Source organism: Marmota monax, unplaced genomic scaffold, assembly GCF_021218885.2.
Source record: "Marmota monax isolate L192 unplaced genomic scaffold, Marmota_monax_Labrador192_F-V1.1 WCK01_AAM20220418_F8-fsc00124, whole genome shotgun sequence".
In the NCBI taxonomy this organism is placed as follows: domain Eukaryota; kingdom Metazoa; phylum Chordata; class Mammalia; order Rodentia; family Sciuridae; genus Marmota; species Marmota monax.
The window spans coordinates 5042102-5066267 of NW_026692505.1; the positions used below are offsets into that span (position 1 = coordinate 5042102).

Below are 24166 nucleotides of genomic sequence, written 5' to 3' on the forward strand. Positions count from 1 at the left end.
TGCTTTGGGCCTCTGCAGACACATCATGGCAGGAGTGCTTGGCAAAGCAAAATTGCTCACCTCATGGCCTAGAAGTGGTTACAGTCTTGCTCTCCCCTTCAAGGGCGTGCCTCATGACCTGAAGACCTCTCACTGGGCCCTCCTCTACAAGTTTACACCACCTCATAATAATGTCATCACCTGGGGAAAAAGCCTTTAACACATATACTTTGGGGGACATTCCTGATCTACATTAGAGCAGCAGCTAATCAAAAAATGTTTGTAGAATTACCTAGAGAGAGACGAATCAGAAGAGCATCTATTTTCTAAAGAAAAAAAAATTGCATGAGCTTTTAAGAGAAATGCAAAATACATTGGATTCCCTTTCGTTGATTTAAGTAAGTAGAACCTGAAAACATTTAAAATGGATTGGTATATTAATTCATGTCTTTGTTTAAGCAAGCAAGACTTTGGTAAATTCTAACACTTCCTGTCATTCTGATGAAATTATAAAATATAAAAGCCCTTTATAAAGCTGGTAAATTAATTGATTGGCCCTTCTCTACAGAGCGATACTATAGCGATCACAAATGAATTCAATACAGAACATCTTATTGAAAGAATGCCCAATTGTTAGATAACCTGATACCTCCTTGTTTGAACTGAGAAAGAAAACCTTTTCAAACCAGTATCAGTGTAGAATTTGGGGGTGGGAGTGATGGTGGTGATATCTGGGATTGAACCCAGAGGCACCCTACCAGTAAGCCATACCCGCTGCCCTTTTTATTTTGACACAGGTTCTCCCTAAATTGCTGACATTGGCCTTTGCCTTATGATTCTCTGGCTTCAGCCTCCTGAATCACTGGGATTATAGGCATATGCCACTATGCCTGCATGAAATTTAATGTCTTAGAATATCTTCTTTATGGTAGTTTGAACAAGGCTATTAAACATGTTAGGTTTAAGAATTTGATTCATTTTTAATGCAAAAGTAATCAATGATAGTTAGGTGCCTATGATTTCATAGCAATAAAAAAATGAAAAACAAAGGGTATTTTCACCTTCGTAAATAAACAGGCTATTCATGTTGCTAATAATAGCACTATTAAAAGTGTATATAACATATTTATCTGAGAGAGCTGACTTCGTACTGGTTCCAGGAATTACTGAGCTGATCAGATTGTGCAATTATGCAACCCATGTTTTCTCCAATGGTTTTACATATACCCCTCCAACAACCCCATTTTCCACCAAATGAGCATATTTTCTGATTAAATCTGCTGTGCTCAGGAGTAGCCCTACTGTGTACTCTTACCCTCAGAATGTACTCAAAATCATTTGTATGACCATTGCTGTATTTTAAACATATAACCTCAAGAGTTTTTTGTTTTGTTTTGTTTTAATTTTGGTACTGGGGATTGAACTCAGGGGCACTCGACTAAGAGTCACATCCCCAGCCCTATTTTGTATTTTATTTAGAGATAGGGTCTCTCTGAGTTCCTTAGTACTTTATTTTTGCTGAGGCTGGCTTTGAACTAGCAATCCTTTTTCTTCAGCCTCCAGACCCTCTGGGATTACAGGTGTGCTCCACTGTGCCTGGCTCAAGTTTTTGAAATAGTATACCAATAATGATACCTCAAAATTTAAGGCTTGTTACCAGCAATCCATGAAAGGTCTTCTAAAAACTTGGGACTAATCTAATAACAAACAAGGCAAACCCAACAAGGCAAACTGAATTTCGACTTTAACTAACATATCTATAATCTTAATATAAAAATATCTTTCTGCAAATTATTTAAATGAGGATCAAATGATTTTGTAGTGTTTTTTCTATTAATACAGTTTATGAAGGAGATTAAGATTAGTTAAACATCATTGCTATTTCAATAATATGTGTTAAAATGTGCATGCTTGACGAGGAAGCTCCAGATTTCACCTCTTTGCTTTATCCTCCTCATTGAATTCAGTGCAAAATGTAGAAAAGTATTCTTGGTTGTTGCTTCTCAATCTTTCATATACATCAGATCATCTGGGAGTCTTATTAAAATGCAATTTGTGATTAAGAGTGGAGTGTGGCCTGAGATTCTGAATTTCTAACATACTCCCAGGTGGTGTTGATGCTGTTGACTTGCCTGCCAGAATTGAGATGAAAGGCATTAGACAAATATAAAGATGTATATTCCATAAATGTAGCAGTTGAATCTCCATACTGACCATACTTCTTTTAGCTTTTTGGAAAGACAAATCTGAGTAAATTCTACTTTTGACAAGCAATCTTTAACCCTAACATCTTCAGAAACAATTAACACTTAATTAGGCTTAAAAACAATTAACACTCTGATTTTTTTTATTTAAAAAATAAAAGAGAGAGAGATGTTAACAAATGAGAAACTGAAATGCTAAACAATGTCCTTGGTCCAATTACTTATTTAAATATTTTTTTAATTGTTGATGGACTGTTATTTTATCCATTTATTTATATGCAGTGATGAGAATTGAACCCAGTACCTCATACATGTGAGGCAAGCACTCTACCACTGAGCCACAACCCCAGCTCCCTTGGTTTATTTCTAATTTGCTGAAATTCTTTATTACTTTGAAAACTTTAAGAAGGTAAAAAAGAAGTCATGGAACATTAAAAATGCTTACTTTACATAAAAAATGGTAGTCATACTTTTTGAAATGACAAAACTTTAAGTGTAAATTGTTTATATCTAAGAGATGCATACCATGTTCAATAATAGCTAATTGTTAAGTAAGTTTTCAGAATAAGTACTGAAGGAGGAATTTGGTTTATTCAAAACTTGACCCTGGAATACAATACTTATATATAGATTAACTCTCTAATGAAATAATAAGCATAATTGTTATTAGTTTAGATTATAAAAATAAGTGAGATTCATACACTGTTATGTAATAATGTTACACAACAGATTTATTTCAAGTAATTTTGTTATAATATTGAAAAATACAACATAACAAGTATTTAAAAAAAGGATTACCAAACCTAGATTTTGGTTCAACTAATTAATTCTAAAGTAGTTGTACTTTTTTTCTTTATTTACCTGTATTTATTTTCACTAATCTAAAATAATAAAAAAAAGCAACCTACCATGTTTGCATGGACAATTTTCAAAAAACTTAGTCTAAACAAGAACTGTCAGCTAGACTCAGCAATTTTCATGTTCTTTAATAAAAACCTGACAAGGAATTCAGGTAAAATGCTAATACCCAAAAAGGAGGCCTTCTATGCTGACTTGGCTGTTTTAGAAATCTGTTTAGCCACAGAGACTTTAAATGTACTAAATTTGGAAAATATTAATTTGACATTCTTCATGTGGATACATTGGTTTATTAACTAAACAAAGTTTAAAGTATTCTAGTAGTAGAGAATTTTGAAATACAAATAATAAATCTAAATGGGATATTATAAAACATGAAAACATGCTAATGAAACCAACCCCAAAGTTGGAATATTTGTAGTCATCATTATTGTTAGATCTTGTAAAAAAATTCATAATAGTGCATGAGAGATAGATTGATATTATGTCATGTTTCAGTATTTGTCTCGTAGAATGACAAGTTTTCAACTATTGTATCAAGGTCCTGGTATCAGAGAAACACGTATTTTTGGCAGAACTTAAATTTCCAACAACTGAAATAAATATTAGTCATTAATATTAACTGAAAATGAACTGCATATCATTGAAACAATTTTACAGACTATCTTTGTGTCTATCCATTTTTAACATGATTTACAGATGATTCCCCACCCCTCTTTGCTTCAACTTGCCTGATATTTTAATTTTATTAGCATATTAATTATGAAAGTAATACAAATTTTTAAAAGTTTTTTTAAAAGGTAAAGAAATATGATAAAATAACCTTGAATTCTGTTGTTAGAAGAACATTTTTTGTCTTTTTATCTGAATATTTATGTGTTTGTGTGTGCTATCAAATTTTTTAAAAGAAACACATTATTCTATACTGGTTTATTAAATTATTTGTTTTAACTTATGATCATGAATGGAACATCAGTAAGATGCACTTTCTAAAGCAATGTCTTATCCATGAATGTAAAATTTCTTCAGAATACGATAGAAAAATGGAAATCAAATACATTAATAAGCACTTTGGTAGGAAACATCTGTACATCTGACAATCCATGCTCTGTAATCCTAGACTTTTGTTGTGGCTGTAAATAACATTTAATTAATTTGATAAATTGACTGATTCTCTTCTAGGAAATTTGCTAGGCACTAAAGATAAACAAACATGCAAATGAGTATGTATCATGTATATTACACATAAATATATTAGGGTTATTTGTGCATGTATATGTATGATATTGTATTACTGTTCTCCAGATCTCAAAGTTCATTAGGCAATGAAGATCAAAGGCAATTTTTGTTTTTTACTTTGAAACAAATGTAACTTTTTCCTCTTAAATAAATGTTGTACTAAACTCATGGCAGTCAATCGATCTGATAGAAAGTTTTCAGTCAAATTTATCAATTGGTGGGCTAATATATGTTTTAAGATAAAGTGATCATAAACATGCTTGTTTCTATATATTATTCTCTACTGTTTCACAAGAATTGGTAATGACTAGAATTATTTTTATTTTATGTATATGTATGTTTACTAAAAAGTTTGAAATAGCTATCAATTTGCACTAATCTCTTGAATATTCTATATGGCAATAATTACTTTGGAGACCTTTTTCTGGGCAAACATGACAAAATATCATTATTTCATGAAGCAAATACACATTAGAGCATCTCTAACACAAGTCTGAAGGAAAAGTAAAGCATTCCATTGGCAAAAGCTCAAGAGATTTACAAGAGGTGTTATTCAAAATCATTTTTCCCCTTTCCAAATCTCCTAGGAGGAAAGTACAAGGAGGTGATCGATCATTTTTCAGTTCTTTATGTCAGTACAAGGGTTTCTAGAGATGGAGCTAATGCCAAGCTTGTCAGGGGGTCCACTGGTATTCCCAGAGCTCCTATGTAGACCTTGCTCACTCTTCGATGCTTTTAGAGTCCTTGCAACATAGAACTTATTACATTGCAGCCACAATTTCTGGAACCTTGATTATAAAATTTATTTTACCTCCAGGTTGAGATAGAGCATAAGGAGAAAAAAAATCTCCTATTTCCTAAAATACATTTTCTGTTCTTTTAGATAAGCTTCCATCTTAAAAGAAAATCAACTCTAAACAAAGAAAAAACTTGTTTCAATTGGCCTTACACAGATTATAAAAATTAAAATTCTTAAAGAATGTTATCAGTGACTCATATCTAGCCTGGAGCTATTCTAGAATACTATGTCAGTAGCTCCTGAGATACAAACTCTGCTTTTCATTTTTTTGTTTTTCATGATGATGTCTATTGAATTACACATGGTACTCTAAAATGCATTTGTACAAACGGCTTTAGAAAAGAAAAAAAATCGTAAATAAATGAAATGAAAAGAAAGAGGGGAAGTAAGTGCAATGTTTTACTGTTTTCCAAACTTTGAGAGTATACGAAACTGATTTTTAAAAATGCACATCACACGCACACACATTCACACACCTCTACAAACCTCTGCCCATAGGAACTTATTAGCAACTTGGACAAGTACATAGAGAAGAAAAACATCCCTAAACAAGTCATTTTATCAAGTTAACATGGATATTGTTGAGACTTTTCCTACAGGACTTCAAATGACTGGGGTCAGGCTGTAGAATGCTGTGCACCTGAAAAATATTTGATTTTCTATTCAGGTCTTCAAACAGGGAAAATTCAGTTCTATGCAGTAAACAAATTATTTCTTAATTACCACAGATAAAGAGCTAACAAGAAGACAAAAGTTAAACATCAGAACATTAAATTTGGCAGGTATATTTATTCTATTTTTCAATGGCTTCTCATTCTTTTCCAACTTTGACAGGTCAAAATGTCATACACACCAAAGATCTCTGACCAGCCTCATTCTTCTGTACCTTCATTACACAGTATGAGTTTTTCCTAGATTCTAAAAAGCTTGGATTGTTAAAAAATTATGTTCTACTAGTTTTTCAGAGTCATATTCATGCTCTTTTTATGATAAAACTGAGCTATATTTTACTAATCTTCCTACTATTTTCAAGAGAATGCATTTAGAGCATTGGCCAAATATAATGGAAATTGCTTGTTTTCTGCTGAAGAAAGAATAGATCTATACATTTTTGTTTTTTTATTCTTGTTGTATCCTTTCTAGTACTCCAAAATATGTTGATGCACTTGATTTTATATTTATAAGTTAGTCATTGTGAAATTAATATCATTTGACAGTAAATAAAAAGCATACTGATTACTCTTGATTTGGCTTGATTATATTTTAATTGTCAATTCGCTCTTTGATATTTATACAATATACCACTTGTTTTTAGAAAGTGAAGTGGCATTCAGAAGGAAATGTTTTAAATGTGAATTTTCCAATGAATTAGGATTAATAGGATTAGTGGTTACTATTTTAGAAAAAGTTTTTTTTTTAATATCTAGTATGGTTTCAACTAGTTATCGTATATCTTTGGATGACATATAAGATCTTAAAGTGTGCCTATGAATGCTCTATACTTGCACTACTTGTGGGTAAGGTTATCAGATGGTCTTTTTTATTTTGGCTTTTGATTGAAAATAAATCAAGACTACTTTGTTGGTGGTTAAGTCATTTCTTATGAGTATCTGCTTTATATATTTTTGAAAGCATATATGTCTTTTGTATAAAAGAAGAAAAATAGAAACGGGAGGAGAACAATCACCTATAATCCTAATAACATGGACACAATTACTACACTGATTTACTACATGGGCATTCTTACATATTCATGAGTTTATATTATTTACCTGTTTTTAGATGCCTTTTCTGTTTAATGTTATATTGCATACATGTTTTTATCTTTTATCACTTCATAGCCAATATCATGTGCATAAAATAGTCTGCCATATAGAGTAATAATATATTGAACTATTTAAATATTGCTACTGAATAGCCAAATTTTAAAATATTTTTAATATTTTAAATAATACAGAAATGCCTTCATGAATATGTACTTAAAATTTCAAATCACTGAATTAGATACAAAAGCTAACTCTGGTAGACAACTGTAGAAATATATACTTTCATCCTTTTTTTTTCTGGAAATTCTCCTTTCCTTATTTCATGCACATATTTGATATGGCAACTGTCAGTCTGTACAACATGAGCCAACCTCTGTCACAGTAACATAAATACTTCCCTGAGAAAATTTAATAGGGAATAAAAGAGTGATCTTACTCTATGTGGTTTCAATATGTAAATCTCAAGAGGTAATGGTGAAATGTTTCAACATGTGGACTGATTTACAGAGGAAACCCATCTGGTGTCAGGGGAAAAAAAGCATTAAGTACACAAAGAGAAGCAGTAACAATCGGCATAAAGAAAGAGTAGTTGTAGTAGAGTCTCTCAGTGATTCACTCCTGAGGCAGATTTGCATTTTGGTTCTTGGATTTTATTAAATAACTTAAGAACCTTGTGTCTTTATAGAAACTTCCCCGTTTTATTTTTACTCCTCTGCCCAGATTTGGTTTCTATAATTTCAAAAATTCATTGTGTAATGAATGGAGATCAATGTTTTATAGGTTCCTGAGGGATACTCCTTGTTTTGTCTTTTACATTGCCACCTTTACTAAGATGACACTTAATTTTCTATAATTTAATTTTCTATATAGTTTCAATTTAGATTTAGCTAGAAGAGAAATCTGAACATGATTTGGCAAGTAGAGAAGCAGAAGTCAGTCACTCTTTACAGGTGGATGTAGAGTGTCAGGATCCAGGATAGCTTGTACATGGCTGCGATCTACTGACTCACTTTACTGGCATAGGGTAGCTATGACATGTAGCTCCTCAAGTTTCTGCTGATTGCTTTCCTTAAGATTCTCTAATTTTGCATCAAGTACACTTCAGCAGGTTGTCTGTGTCATCAGTGTTGTTGGTGATAACAAGAAAAGCATGAATGCTAATTACTCTTCATGAATCCTTATTTGTCCTCATGGAATTCAGTTTTGTCCTTGTGCTCCTTAAGGGTTCACGATTATCTTTCGGTTTTGACCACCAGTCTACCAACTGAAAACTCTACGTTTAATAGTAGATATAGAAATGATAGTCTTATATAAATTACCCCATCATCTCGAATAATTCCATAAAGTCTAATCCCTATAATGAAGTGTTTATTTAATATCATTAAAAGTGATTCTGTTTCTTTTACCAAACACTGATTCATACAGAAATAAGAAGAATGATTCTGCAATAAAAACATCACGGTTTGGAGCATCTGAAACCAAGTGCAAAGGCTTTGGTTCAGGCTTTTGGTTCAGGAAGCTAGAAAGGTGGCAGAAGACTATCAACAGAAGATGGCCTACCTTGAAGGAGGAGGTCAGAGTTTTAAGAAGAGGGCAGCCCCTGAATAAATATTCTCACTGGGAGGTCAGGTACCATACCCTCTGTGCCTTGAATTAATTCCTGATGCCTAGGCTGTCTTGTGCCACTCCTTTGGAAGTGGTTCACTCAGAGATGCATCTGGTTTCCGGCTCTAGAGTTCTACACTGTGCTTCTAGAATCCTTTATGCTTATTTTAAAAAGTGCCAATTTTTACTCGTTAGTTCAAATTTTGAATTTCTACAACTTGAAAACCAAAGGATGTAGGTCTTCTGACTGAGGAAATAGACAGGGAAGCGTTCCCCGGTGAGCAAACTCCTGGGGGCTAACTGGTGCCCTTATTCCCATGATTGGAATGCCCAGCTCTTCCCTGCTGAGGCTATTAAGATAATAACTCTGTGGATGCACTACCTGGTTAACATAGTGACATCCTTTGAAGGAGAGGGGTTCTGTGTCTGCATTAACCTGGATCTTAGCTCAATTAGCTAGCACTCAGGGTTAAAGGAATAGTGGTCAAAGTGTAGTCACTGATGGTGGGTAATATGTAACTTTTTGGGTTATTAAAGACAACAGCAGAAAAGGGTAAGCACTCCTTTTGTCTGCCATCCTTCTGTCTGTCTGCACCTTCCCTGAGTGTCTGTGTCTGTTCTTTGTCTATTCTCCTCTTCCACAGTTCTCCCTGCACAGGTGTTTCTTTACAAAAGGAGACCTAACTAATCACAGAATAATGATAAATAAATAATCTAAAAGTTTTCACTCATACTGATATCCAAAAATTTACCTTTCTATATCCTTACTCTTTTTATGCAATTTTGAATGAAGAAATGGCCCCAGATGAAAAAATATGAGTTCTTTTTACTTGATATTTGAGTACAAACTTAAATCAGTTTTTTTCGTTTGAGGAATTGTGCAGTCTTTCATTCAACCATTTAAGAAATATTTATTGAGTTCTTTCATTGTATAAGGAAGTGGGTTAATCAAGGAAGATACAAAGAATTATACAGTCTCTGAGTAATCTCACAGTGGCAGCAATGTGAATTATAAATCAAAACTAACACATTTCCTTGATTCTGTAATGTACTTATTTTTCACATTTAAATCATTTTAAAATCAGGGCACATCATATAATTAGAGTGCATTTAATGTGGGAGTGTTTCTTTTTTTCCACTTGAAAAGTTGCTATTGAATCAACAGTGAGCTTCTAATTATCTATGATGTCTTGGAAGGAAGTGCAATGTTGCACAAGTTATTATATATCAAATACCATGAGAGATATGAGGGGACTTAAGAATTTTTGCCAGCTAAAATTATATAAGTCTTCAAAGCATTTCCATGACTTCTTAAGAGAAGAGCAGAGAAGCATGACTTTAGCAATGATCTTCTCTGGACATTTAATACAAACTTTCTTATAATTCTAACAATAGCTTTCAACAGTAGGGAATATCATCATTTTCTACATACAATTGAGGCTCAAATTAGCAATATGATAAGAAATACATATGAGTTTTCAAACTCAAATATTACTAAACTAATATGTATATTCTTTTCTGATAATAATATCAAGGGAATTCACATAGTAGTATATATTACACCCATGTTATAAGTCACAGTAATGTGTCTCATATACTAAAACTAATACATAAAATAAAACCTCACATAAAACAAAACTCAGTAAGTACTAGCATCTTCCCTGCTTTGAAGATAAGAAACATGCAACTTGTAGAAACAAAGTAAGATTCCCAAGGTCATATAGCTAATAAGTGACAAAGCAGAGTAAGAACACCAGCAGCCTGATGAGGGTCTGTTCTCTTAACTAGCATGCGGGGAGCCTCTCAAGGCAGCAGAATTCTTCTCCCAAATCTCTCACTACCCAATTTAAAAATGTAACTCCTTCAACTTCTGACTTTCCTTCCCCAACTCTATTGATCATCCTTTAACTATATAACCCCAAGATTTATTATGTATGTAATTCCTACCACCTCCAAGCAAACTCAACAGCAGGGAATTTTTTTGTGTGTGTGTGTTTGCTGCTTACTGATATATTTTAGCAGGTTGGAATGGTGCCTGGCACAAGATAGGAGTTCAATAGGTATTTGTTGAATGAATGAATGAACAAATTCTAAAAAGGGAGACAAGAGAGAGTATTCAGTGAATGAACAGTAATTGGAGAAGAACAGAGGCGAGGAAGTAGGAGTTGTATGCTAAAACATTGATTAGTGCAGTTTGCCTGAAGGCATCAAGCTGAAGCAGAAGAAATCATTGAGCAAGGCTCCCAGGAAGGGAGGTTGAAGTCACCAGGCTCATACACAAAAGCCTTTGCTCCTTCACACTTTGTTTATAGCTTGTTCAGCAATAGTCACTGGGAAGGAGGACAGGAAGACATCAAAGTAGCTGTACTGTTCATATTTTTTTTCCTCCCTTTGGCAGCTATTTGCTCTATTTCCTGCTGACACTACAATTTCAGCAATTTAATGATACAATTGTTTCTGAAAACAACACAGAAACAGACACCCTCAGCCATTTAATGGGCTTCCCTGATGAAGTAAAATCTGCTGCTTTCTAATTTCATTGGTGGGAGGTTGATAAATGAAGAGGTGGGGAGAAAAATGGTAATTATTTCCATTTAAAAATTAAAATAATATAAAGGAATTTTTAACTCAAGACTACCTATTTAAGGTTGCTATTTCAATGACATACACTAGGATAACTAAAGATTTCATTTAATTCCTGCAAAGAGGTTACTAAAATTATTAATCATCCAATCCTGTTTGCCTTTAGGTCAATATAATTTTACTCTCCATAGAAATTCTACATTATATTATATCAAATTTACTCTAAAGTGGTTTTCTATTGCCAATAAATCATAGCAAGAAGTACAACTCTTTTATGAAGTCCAATCCTTTTTCCTGTACATTTTAGGTTAGCTCCAGCCAGGTTCTGAGGGACTGTGGTACATGTAAACAGCTCCTGCATCTTTGGACTTGACTCAAACTTGCCACCTTCTCAACATTTGAACTAATGCTTCAAATATAATGGCAATCATATTTGTTGTTATTTAACAAAATTTCCATGTTTATCTAAAAGTTTACAGAAAGCATAGCAAAGGTGGCTCAAGTCTTCCTTATTTTCTTTCTTAGCATATAAAACAAACCATGAGATTTCTCCACAAGCTACTATGCATAGGGTAAATGCATGATAAGTACCTAGAATATTGTGATACTGATGCCCAGGTGCTAAAACTAAGCATTGCGTATTAAGTAAGTGTAAACAAAAGATTGCCAAAAGTCTCAAAATAGTTATTCAATTTAGTTCACAAGGAAGAATATGAAAAGAATCTATAAAATGATAAAGCAATATATCTACATGTTAAATCATATTTTTAGATGTAATTGTTTTGCATGGCATAAACATGGTAAAGAAAAATCATATGATCATATTAATATGTAAAGAAAAAAACATTTGATAAATTATGACACGTTTATGATAAAAACTTGGTAAACTTGGAATGGAAGGAAACCTCTTGATAAATAATATATACAAAAATATACATCTAACAACACATGTGATAGTGACAAACTTCCTACTTCCCTACAAATATCAGGAAATAAGCAAAATTGTCCTCTCTCATCACTCCTTTTCAACATTATACTAGAAGTTTTTGCTAAAGCAATGAAACAAGAAAAGAAAAAAAAATTACTGATCATGAAAGAAGAAACAAAACTTTTTCTTTAAGGTGACAAGATCACCTATGTAGAAAATCTGAAAAAATTAACAACAACAATAACAATAAAAATTTCTGGACATAATAAGCAATTATAGCAGTTTTTCAAGATATTAGGCCAATAAGTCTATCACTGTTCTATACAGCAGCAATTTATAAGTGGAAGGTATATTAAAATACTATAATTCACATCAGTACATAACAAAATTAAACACTGAGGTATAAACTAAATAAAATACATATAAGATGCATAATATAGACACTATGAAAATGATAAAAGAACTCATAGAACTAAATAAATACAGAGATAATCCATATTAGTGGTTATGAATACCCAACAATATCAAGATGTCACTTTTTCCCAAATTGATCTACAATGATTAAAACTCAACACTAACAACACAAAATGCACTAGAGATGTGGAACAACAGAAATTTCACTCGCTGCTCATAGGAGGAGTTCAATTGGGTGCATGCTCTTTGGAAAACAGTTTGGTGGTTTCTTACAAAACTTGACATACTCGTGTCATAGGGCCCATTGATTTTATTCCTTGGTATTTACCCAAAGGAGTGAAAGACTTGTGGCCACATAAGAAACTGCACATAGATGTTTACAGCAGCTTTACCTATTAAGTTCTAAAACTTGGAATCAACCAATGTCTTTTAGCAGGTGAATGGATACACTCTAGTACATCCAGAAAATGAAATATTATCCAGCACTAAAATTAAATGAACGATCCAAGTCATTCAAGGCAACTTAAACACATGCTATGTAATGGGAGAAATAAACCTGAAAATTCTCCATACTGTAGGATTCCAAATATATGCCATTACAGAAGAGGCAAAAATAAGGAGACAGTAAAATGCTTAGTGTTTGCCAGGTATTGGGGAGAGGGATAAATAACAGGCAAAGCAGAGAGAAAATTCAGGGCAGTGAGAATACTTTCAACAAAACCTTAATGGTGGATACATGCCACTATACATTTTTGCAGTCACAGAATGAGCAACATAGAATGAACAAGAGTGAACCCATAGAATGAATACATTAAGAGTGAACCCTAATGTGAACTGTGAACTTTGTGTAGGAAGGATCTGTGAATCTTCATTTGATGTTGATCTTCATCAAATATACCTCTCTGGGGGGAGATGTTGGTAATTGTTGGGATCAAATTAGGGAGGTGGGGGTACAGAGAATGTATGGGAAGCTTCTTTGCCTTCCTCTCAATTTTGTTATGAACTGAAACCTGCTGCAAAAAAAAAAATAAAATAAAATAAAATATAGGCAAACCCTTCCACCTATGAAGAAAATGCTACCAAACTTCTTCCGAGTATGTCCAATATCCCCCCCTCTTTCTGCTAACACCTTGGCACTCCTTTAAGCTTCTTTCTTAAAGCTTTTGTTTCAATACTTCTTTTCTTTCCAATAGCTTCAGTCCATATGACTTAGATCAGTTCCTGATTCAGTCTCATTTAAATTATGTGTACAGTATTTTGTAAGTCCCTCTTTCTGACAAACTTTCTTAAAATTTTCATAAGAAAACTCTACAGAATCAGCAGGCCAGGGCAAATAAACAAGTGCTACCCTACACATATGGCCAATGGGGCATCACACACTGTTTTCATTTTTTCTCATAAGGTAAGAATTTGTAATGTTACCTAGATACTATTGAATTCTGAGCCAAAAATAAGTGAATGCCTAAATGAATCCTGAGTCTAAATGGAAGGAGATTAGTTAAGTACTCAGAGAAAGGGAACAGAAAGAAAAGAGGTTTGGGAAGACCTGGGTTTTATGTACTCCCAAAAGCATCAAAGGAGAGGAACAAGAAAGATAATGTGTGGGGCATATCCATGGGCAGAAAATGGGACATACAAGTTTGTTATAGTCCACTAATGAGAATTCAGTTACAAGTTACTTACTAAGGAAAAGACCAGAGGTCAGCTGGTATGGGTGTTCCAACAGCCAAGAAAATTAAGTCCAGACAATATTTATGTCTATCCCAATTTATTGGAGAGCTAACATAAAAATGAATGGAAAAACTGGGTACACAGCTGTAATCCCAGAAGCTCGGGAAGCTGAGGAAGGAGAACTGTGAGCTCAAAACCAGCCTTAGCAAAAGGTGCTAAACAACTCAGTGAGACCCTGTCTCTAAATAAAATATGAAATAGAGCTGGGGATGTGGCTCAGTGGTTGAGTACCCCTGAGCTCAATCCCTGGTATGCCATCCCCCCAAAAAAAAGAATGGAATAAACAGAGGTGGAGAAATAATTTTTCATTCTGGAGGAAGGGGAAAAATCCAGCAAATAATAATAAGATGGGTGCTATGAAGAGATATATTTGAAACAAAATGCTAAGGCAACACAGGAATGGGAAATGAATCCCAGTGATAAAATCTGGAAAATGATATTAGAAATAGATTGTAGGTAACAACTGGAGCTTCAGTATTTGAAGGTAGGGATCAAGTCCATTCTTTTCTGACAAAGAGAGATAGAATGGCTTCCAAAGTACAATGAAGAGATAAACATCCAGAAGATTTTGAATAGAGGATACCCATTCAAAATCAGGTAGGGAATCATCTGACAAACTCTACCAGGTGAGTTGGCTTGCAACCAAAATATCAGGAAATATTGGTGCACGAAGAATTTTGTTAGATTATTTAATTACTTTTTTGAAAAGATCTTTCATTTTCAATTTTATAACCTTAAAGCTGAGTGGTCTATTTTTGGTTTATTATACGTGAGAGGAAAAGTGCTGCAATATGTTATGCTAAATCTCTTTAATAAATGTCATTTGTAAAACAGAATTTCCTCCCTCAATGTCACATTACATGTGTATGCATTTTATTATAAATAACAACTAAAATTTTAATCTAAAATTTCTAAAAAAGTTAGGTCTAGAATAGATGATAAATAGATAGTTACAGACACAGATTTAGATATACTCTTCATTATATCACAATTTAGATTCCAAATGTCATTTTCTAAGGGAATTTAGACACAGTTCCAAAGAATCATATCCCTCAACTTACTGTGAATTTAAATAAGAAATATATGTGGAAAATGGCAGGCAGAGTATAAATGAATATGTTCTAAGCAGATTCCTAACATTTTAATGAATGTAAACTGTGCTCTTATAAAGTTAAGTATAGAACAAGATATTGTATATTTACTCTTGCCTTATTTCCCATTACAATTTGGGAAGATCACGAAACCAAGTTTTAGATGTAATTAAAACAAATGTATAAATTAGAAAACCTTTTAATAATATTCTAAACAAAATATTATGTATATTTCCTTGTCAAAAACTTTATATGCATTAACTTATTTAATAATTAGAATGGTCCTATGAGGAAGGAATTTTTATTGGTGCATAAATTTAGGCACAAAAAGTATTAGGAAACTTCTTCAAGGTCATATAAATAACAACAAATAGAATACTAATATGATATTTTTCCAGAATCCATGCTCTTGATCTCTATGACAAACTCTCTCCTATACTAAATTACAGTATTTTATGTGAAAATATTTTTAGTAATCATATTTTCTGAAAACTTTCATAATACTAGAAAATTTACCAGTTGATATCACTGGAAAAATAGTGCATATTTTCACTTATTTCTCCCTATTGGATAGTAAAGAGTCATGGTTAAGTTTATCTCTATCACATACCTCATTCATTTTTGACTAATTGGGGACACATAAAAAGAAGATTGTAAATGGAATACCATTGGGTCTTTCTAGCAGGATCAAAGTCATGTCAGGAAACAATGTTGAGGCCATTGTGTCCATCTCCAGTTCCCAGCACAATTGTCTACCAAGAATTATAAAGAACAAGACCTATATCTCAGTCCTTGTACACACTCACCAAGTGACATTCAAGCAAGCAGAGGACTGATTCTTAAGATAGCTGCCTGGAAATTAATGATAGATCTATCCATGAGAATGTAACCTTTGACTGATAGCACTTTTATACAGACAAATGAAATAGACAAAAGAACTGTCAGTTACAAGCCAATAATGCAGTTCAACAAATATTTTTTTGTGCATGCCAGACATATACTATGGATATTCAGTGTTCACAATAAACCTTCACCTTCACAAGGTTGGCCTATTTTGACTTTTATTAAATCTATAGCTAAAGATGTAGTCTTATCTTCCTTTTCCACCTCAAACTCTAACTCATCTTTTCATTACAAATACCTGACCAAACAAAATGTCAAATTTTATATATAGAATTTACTTGAATAGCCCTTACATGAGAGGTTTGCTTTCTTAGAAGATCAGAACTGCTAATATGTATTGGCATAGCAAAAGGATGTCCAATGCAAAGACACTGCTTTTGAGAGAGATAACCCACTTTTGGATCAGGAAAAAAAATACACATATTTTTCTAAGAAAGCAGAGTAAAGTTTCAATGTAAAGTGGCTAAGCTTAGCAGATATAGAGGTTATAGGACAAATGAATATAAATTCAATGAAGTGCATTCCTAATGGTAACCTGAAATCACATACAAAACACAGTCAAAAAATAAGACAACACTGAAGGAAGAGTTAAGGGGTACAAATTCAACTTTCAGCAAGAAAAAAGTAAATATTTCAGAGTTCAGTTGTTATCTCTTATGAGTCCACAGTTAGGGAGCTGGCAGGCATTAGATTGGTGTGGTTCAATTTCATTAAGGGATAAATATAAACTGTGCAAAAGTGCTACAAAATGAAGATAATGCTGAGGGTTGTAAACAAGAATATTTTTTGGAGCAGAAGTTGAAGGTACTGAACATGTAGCTTTGGGGCAGAACACTTTCAGGTTCCCCCCTCCCTATCTGAGTGTTACAATCAAGCAGGTAATCTTTTAGATGATAAATGATTTTTAATTTTACAACAAAAAGCTTTTTCATTGTTGTGGTTTCTTTGTTATTCTAGCAAAGCATTTTAGTATACCACAACTTTTTCATATTTGTTTTGCTCCTCAGGAGGAAAGAAGCACCCTTGACTTTTCCTTTCTTTCATCTTACGTGCAAATATCAGATAAACAGGGAACTACAAAACCTAAGGAAATTTTTCTCTGAAAGACTTCTCATCTAAGAAGACTCCTGTTTAATAAAAGAAATCATGATGTCTATTCTCTCCCTTATGTGACAGGTATTTTCAAGGTGGATGGGCAAGATAAAAAGGAGATTTATCTATTCAACAAATATTTATGAGAAAAATGACAATTGGGAGGAAAACAGATATAGGATCCTCCTCAAAGTTACTATAGAAATATGAGGAATTACAACTGCTGAGAAATGGAGATATCTTATTAACTTTATGAGATAAAAATTAAATAGGGATTTTTGGTCTCATTATTTTTATCTCCCCCCACACAACTTAGATCACCCACAATTTAGTGAATCCATCATTTTTTTTCCTAAGGCACAGATCTGATTATAGCACTGAATAGATTTTAGAACAACAAAGAAAGAACAATAATAAGACACCAATATGTTTAATGATATCTTTCTGTTTCAAGAGTAAAATATAATTTTTAAAATCAGGCTTCAAAGACAGCTAACAACCTGATATCTCTCTCTACCTTATCATATTCTATGATTTAGGTTATTCTACATTAACAAATTGTCCCTACTTATTTCCACCCCTGTGTTTGCTATTGTCCTCTGAAAAGAAATTGATTTTATCTAATCCTATATATCTACATCTCATCAACTTCAGAATGCCAATTACTTTTTTTCATCCATTCTTTTATGTAAGAACACCTAAATTGAAGCTTCTCTCTTAAAAAATGCTCCTTCTCTTTAACTTGACAATTTATCAAATCTCTCCCTGAGATATGGTTATGGACACGTGTTGTCAATATTTTCCTCTCACTTACAGATATTATTATATGTAATGTCTTCATAGTAACAAGCCTGCAAAGCATTGCTAGTTGGGGGTCAATGTTAAGAGCATATCAACCTTTACAGCATATACAGTGTTAACTCAAGCTGATTCTTCACTATTTAGTTTTCCCTGGGCACCTTGAACTATGCACTATATCAAACAATTAGTTATATTAATTTGTTTGAGATTATATTCTATTTTATTGGATCCCTGCCTTTTTTATTGTTAACTATAGCATTACACAGTACCAAAAGTTGGCATATTTGAAATCTGAGAGAGAGAGAGAGAGAGAGAGAGAGAGAGAGAGAGAGAGAGAATTGAACCTAACTGTGATATTAAATAGCTGTATATAGTTGGACAAACTATCAACTGTGTTAGAGTTTTGATTTATTATAAAATAGGGATGATGCCATCTCCCTTACAATACTTTATGAGAATTAAATGGGATGTTTCACATTAAGATCCTATGAGATGTATCGCCCTCACATGGGTGCCAACTTTTTTTTTGACACACCATATCATAAGACACATTATCTTTGTAAAAAGAATATTCCCTAACTAACTTTGTAAAGGTTCTCCAAGTGATGCATAGAGTGAAAATGGAAACCAGGCAGCACACAATTAGTACTGTGAACCAAATGGGGTCAAAACAGGAATGAAAACAGAGCTTTATAAGCTTTAAAGTTAAATCTAAAGTGAGAAACTGTTATTATACAATGACTATAACTCAACAGTTGAGGATAGGAGTCTAGATCTGTAGGCATTACTTACTAGTAATGTGACTTTGAGGCAGGTCCTTTACTTCTTTGATTCTTCATCTCTTCACCTGTAAAAATGAGGACATTGGACTAGATCCATAGTTTCTAAATCAATTCTAAACTTTTGATTATTTATTTATTCTGTGAATGAAATCTTAAGGGCAAAAAAATGAAAGTATTAGAGGCAGAGTTGCTCTGAATGGGTAGGAAGCAGAAGTACAGAGATTCTACCTATCAATTCCTCCCTCAGGCCAGACTAAATTTGGCTTAAATCTACTCAAGGGACAATATAAGATTCCTAGAGGGTTGCGAGAGCTAATGAGTTACTCAGGGATACTCAAAGCATGTAAAAGAAATGCAGAATCTAAGTTAGTTTATATTCCCTGAATGAAAAAGGAACTTCTCCACCTGCAAGTTTATAAAGCACACTGAGTACCTTGTCTAGTTAACTGAACATTCCAAAGTGAAATTCTACAATTCCAATGCTTAAATGAAGAAAAGAACATTTTTTTTTCTTGCAGAAGATAATGTATTGAACAAATGAGAGTGAACAGACATTGATGATTTGCATTTTAAACACCAATTTGGGTATAAAATTCACATGGATGACCTGTGCCTTTGTAGTATAATATCACTAAGCACATGTTCAGATGTTCACAATATCATAGAATGTCTGTGCAAAAATTTTGCTAGAAAGCATGCAAGAAATTTAACATGCTTTTGGATATGTATATGTATATACATATGTATATGTGTGTTTGTGTGTATATCTATTATCTATATCTATCTCTATCTATCTATCTATGTCTCCTGCTTGCTTTGTGTTTGGTAATTATTAAATAATACTTGACATAAGAAAGCACCAGTTCATATTGATTGCCTAAGCAACATTGGTTCTTTTTTCACTCTCCTTTTATATAATTCCATGCATAGTTAACATTGCTCAGCACAGAGTGTGAAGCAGAGCTAGCAACTCAACTTTTTAATGGTTTCTTTCACAGTGGTTTCTAACTTCCTAACCTTTTGAAGCTGTTAAAATAAAGTCAAATAACGATACTGCTGAGGCATAAGTGTATGCTAGAATCAATAAATTGTGGTTGTTGGAATAAATTGCAATTAAAGGGGTAGCGCTTGATTGCTTGACAGTAGGTAGTCTTTCTGGCCCAAACAAACTTGAGTATCAGTCTGAATTATAAGCTAATTAGTATGAAGTTCACATGCATGTTTAATTGGGAGACCATCAGATCATATTGACTCCTGTCCACATCATGAGTGTGCCCTTCAATTTGTCCTGTGTCATTTACAGGTAACAAGTCCTCTTTGTTTGTTTGTTCCAAAGTATAGTCATCAGTTTTAGTTCAGTAGAATAAGAAAAAACTTAATGTATTTTAAAATAATCACTCTGATACCTCTAAAATTTCATACTTGACACCAGCCTTTTCATATTTTTATATATTCAATATAAAATATGCATTATTTCCAAATTAAAATGGCATCAGAAAGGTGAAAAAGAATGATTGTTATTAAATCTTTGCAACAATAGAGAAATAAATATAAACAATTATAGGCTATAAAACCTAACAGGGTTAGCATTTAATTGAAAAAACATGAATAATCTGCAATAAAAAGCAAAATTATTGTCTCTAAATAAATATATACTTACCTAAAGTATAATTTTGCTTTCTTTAAATTTTAATAATTTCTATTCAATGTGGGTTTAATATATATATATATATATATATATATATATATATATATATATATATGGTTTTAGATGGACATAATACCTTTATTTTATTCAGTGCAGAGGATCAAAACCAGTGCCTCACACATACTAGGCAAGAACTCTACCAATGAACTACAACCCCAGCCACCAATGTGGGGTTTTATATGCAATAAATCCTGACATATGTCGGCATAATTATTTCATTAATATTGGACAATCACAAGCAATAGTAAAATAATTCAAATAAACCTTTGACTTTAATTTGAAAACATGTTTCTTTTCCTCCACTATGTATTTATAGGTTAGTACTTATTTACTAGAATATTTTCCTCTAAGATTAAATAAATATTTTTGGAATGAACAAATGAAAAATAAGTGAAATTCCTCAATAAAGTAACTATACTCCATAATAAGTTATTATATACTTTATAAATAACTAGAGAAGAGGAACTGAGACGTTCCAAGCACAAAGTAAGAGTGAAGAGATGGAAATGTTAATTATTCTGACTTGATCAGTAGATGTTGTATTCATATGTTGAAATATTGCACTTTATCTTATATATATACAATTAAATTTTAATAAAAAATTTTTAAATGATTAAGGAGATGGAAATGTTAACTGCTCTGATTTGATCATTACACACTGCTCAAATGCTGAATTATCACACCAAGTCCCATAAATTTGTATAATTAAATCATAATAAAAAACAATTCTTCAAAAAAGACAATGATGGTTTCTTTCCAGGTTAAATAGCCTTACCTCAATACCATTTATAATTGACATGTTTTTTTTAAAAGACCAAACAAAACATCCAAATTACATGAATATAATCCCTCATACCATGCATTTTCTGTTGTCCCATATTTATTTTAGATGTTTATTTTAGATATTGTTGTAGTATCCTGCAAATCTCACATTATTTGTTGTACTACTATCATGTAATATTATGTTTATGGGTCTTATGTTCCTTCCCACCTCTCTTAGAAAGAAGGCTTTGTGAAGGATAAGCCTAAATGAGACCAATCCTTGTTGTACACTAAAGGTTTTCAACCACCCATCATAGTTTAAGACCCATAGAAAAGGCTCAGAAATATTTGTTGGATAAATTCAATATTATTAAAAGTCAAAATTATTATAAATTATAAATGATCATACTATTTTTCTGACAACCTCAATTCAACATGGAGTTATATTTTGATAATTTTTTGCTGAGTTTTAAATATATTATATGTGATAAGAAAATAAATCAAGTTTAAGTAATTATATCAAAACATAATTTTGAACAGTATAACCAAAGATAGAACTTAAAGGATAAAATAGGATCCTATGTAAAAATGCTGAAATAAATATTTCAATATGAAAATTGGTAAAAGTCCAAGAAAAATGTAATAGAAGCAAACCATTTCCTAGCTCTTAGTAAATGTTCCAAACAAGAACACATGTTTTTGAAAGCAAAATATATGTGTTATTGACCTTCATATGCCCTGGATTTAACACAATATCAGATTAACTGTGAGAATTAAATTCATAAATCCATGTTCAAAATGCATTACTAAATTAATTAATCAGTTTCCTGGTCCATAATTATTACAAATTGAAAATCCAAGAACAAAATAATAAGAGTATAAAGATTGGAAAAAAGATTTTTAAATTATGATATGATAATTTAACTAAGGAACTTCTTTAGCTAATATGAGAGACTATGTATGTTTTATAGTTTGATAATATTATGATTTTCTCTAAACTGCAAGTGATATAATAGGAATATTGGCTTTTATAAAAATGAAATAGGTCTGCATGTCTAGGTTTAACAATAATCTACCAAAAACCATCAACCTAAAACATTTAATTTGAGTGTCGTTAGATTAGGATTGACAATAGTCTTTGAGAGCATCTTTTTTCTCTGGCCTGTAACTGAACTGGGAAGAGGAGAGGGTATCTTGCCTTCCAGTCCTTGAGTTAAGTACACTGATGTAAACAGGTGGAACAGGATGCACAGCAGTGAATTGGAAAGCAGGAGGTAAGTACTTCTACAGTAATTCCATGGAATGTAAGGTGTAGTTTAGGCCTCATAGCAATGGTCATGGTTCTGACTGATCTTGGGTTGACCCATCCACCTAATTATCACTTTGTTTGAAGTTTTGTAATAGTGAATTATATTTTTTTCATGTCACATAACTGTGATGTCATTAAGCTAAAGCAAACATTTAAGAATTTTATATCTTCCTCCAAATTCTAGACCAGAAAGGAAAAGATAATTTTCTTCCTGTGTTTCATTTTCTTCCTTGCTATTTCTTGTCTCACCTCTGCTTTTCAACAGGGCTAGTCTAGATTAGTCCTGCCTCTGTGACTACCATTAGTTGTACTTCCAGGTACATTTTTTCTTCATGTTACTTTTTAAATGGGAAAATATTAAGAATTTGTAATTATAAAATATTTGAAACCTGTTCACTTATTCCAATGATCCATTTTCTTAGCATGAAATGTTATATGGCTATGTAAGGGCATTGTTTTATTTTAGGTAATGTGAGGATCAGAAAATACTGTTTGAAGGTACAATATAAAACTGAAATAATTTAAAAGAAGGATGATAAACATATACAAATGCTAAAATTCTAGCTATCACATAGTACACATCATTGTTCAGTCAAAATTATTTCCCTGTGAACAAGGACATGTCCTAAGTTCCCCTTGATCAGATAGATACAAGATAAAATTTGTCATATATGTATAAAAATCGTACATTTTAGTATATGGTTTAAAACATATACTAATATTATTTTTAAAAATAAAAAATTGAAAATAAAAGTAGTTTAGTTCCCCTATTTGTATACAGCTGTGGTACCTTTATTTTAAAAATATTTTTTTCTAAAAATAAATACAAAATATAATCACTGGATCTTAGTTATATGTATATAACTATGTGTGTGCACATGCACACACACACACATTCACATTCACATTCACACATTTTTTGCAAGTGAATTTCAGTCTCCAGAGATAAATTGTTCAAGCAAACATTATGGTCTATTTTACTATCATTAGTTTAAAAATAAATAAATTATTAAATAGGAAATATACTCAAGCACATATTTAAAATATATATATATATATATATATATATATATATATATATATATATATATATATATCTTTGATATATTGGATTTGTCACATCTCTCAATATTTCTAAAATAACATTTAAATAGGTAATCAGTTTTAAAATTAATTTATGACCATTTCAATATATAAGAAAGAATAAATGGCCTTTTTATTTTGTAATATGTATTGAATTAGGCATGCCTTTAAAATCATCAGTTAGAAGTGATAAAAAAGTAAAAAAGAAATAGTCACGTGAGGTAGGTAGAATATTGCCCTTGAAAGATATACATATTTCTAATTTCTTAAATCTGCCAATATGCTACATGGTGAAAAATTTTGAGGTTTCAGAAGAATTAAAAGATTATTAATCTGATCTTGAAATGGTATTGAGCATGCTGGATTATTAAAAAGTGGGACCAAGCTGGGTGCCATGGCATACCCCTGTAATCCCAGCAACTTGGGAGGCTGAGGTAGGAGAATTACAAGTGCAAAGCCAGTCTCAGAAACAGCAAAGTCCTAGATGACTTAGTGAAAAACCTGTCTCAAAAAATAAAAAGAAAAAAGA

General features: G+C 32.2%; 1 protein-coding gene across 14 annotated transcripts in view; it reads right to left on the reverse strand.

Annotated features, from left to right (window-relative positions):
- The window catches only part of Ptprd (protein tyrosine phosphatase receptor type D), a 2207759-nt gene that overhangs the window by 1929579 nt on the left and 254014 nt on the right, over window positions 1-24166 (reverse strand). For 13 of the 14 annotated variants that reach the window (XM_058579708.1, XM_058579707.1, XM_058579704.1 and 10 more), the window contains exon 2: window positions 18786-18840. The exons of the other annotated variant lie outside the window; for it this stretch is intronic. The gene's annotated coding sequence lies outside the window, so the exon portion shown is untranslated. The remainder of the gene's footprint in view (window positions 1-18785; window positions 18841-24166) is intronic. 14 annotated transcript variants of the gene reach the window in all.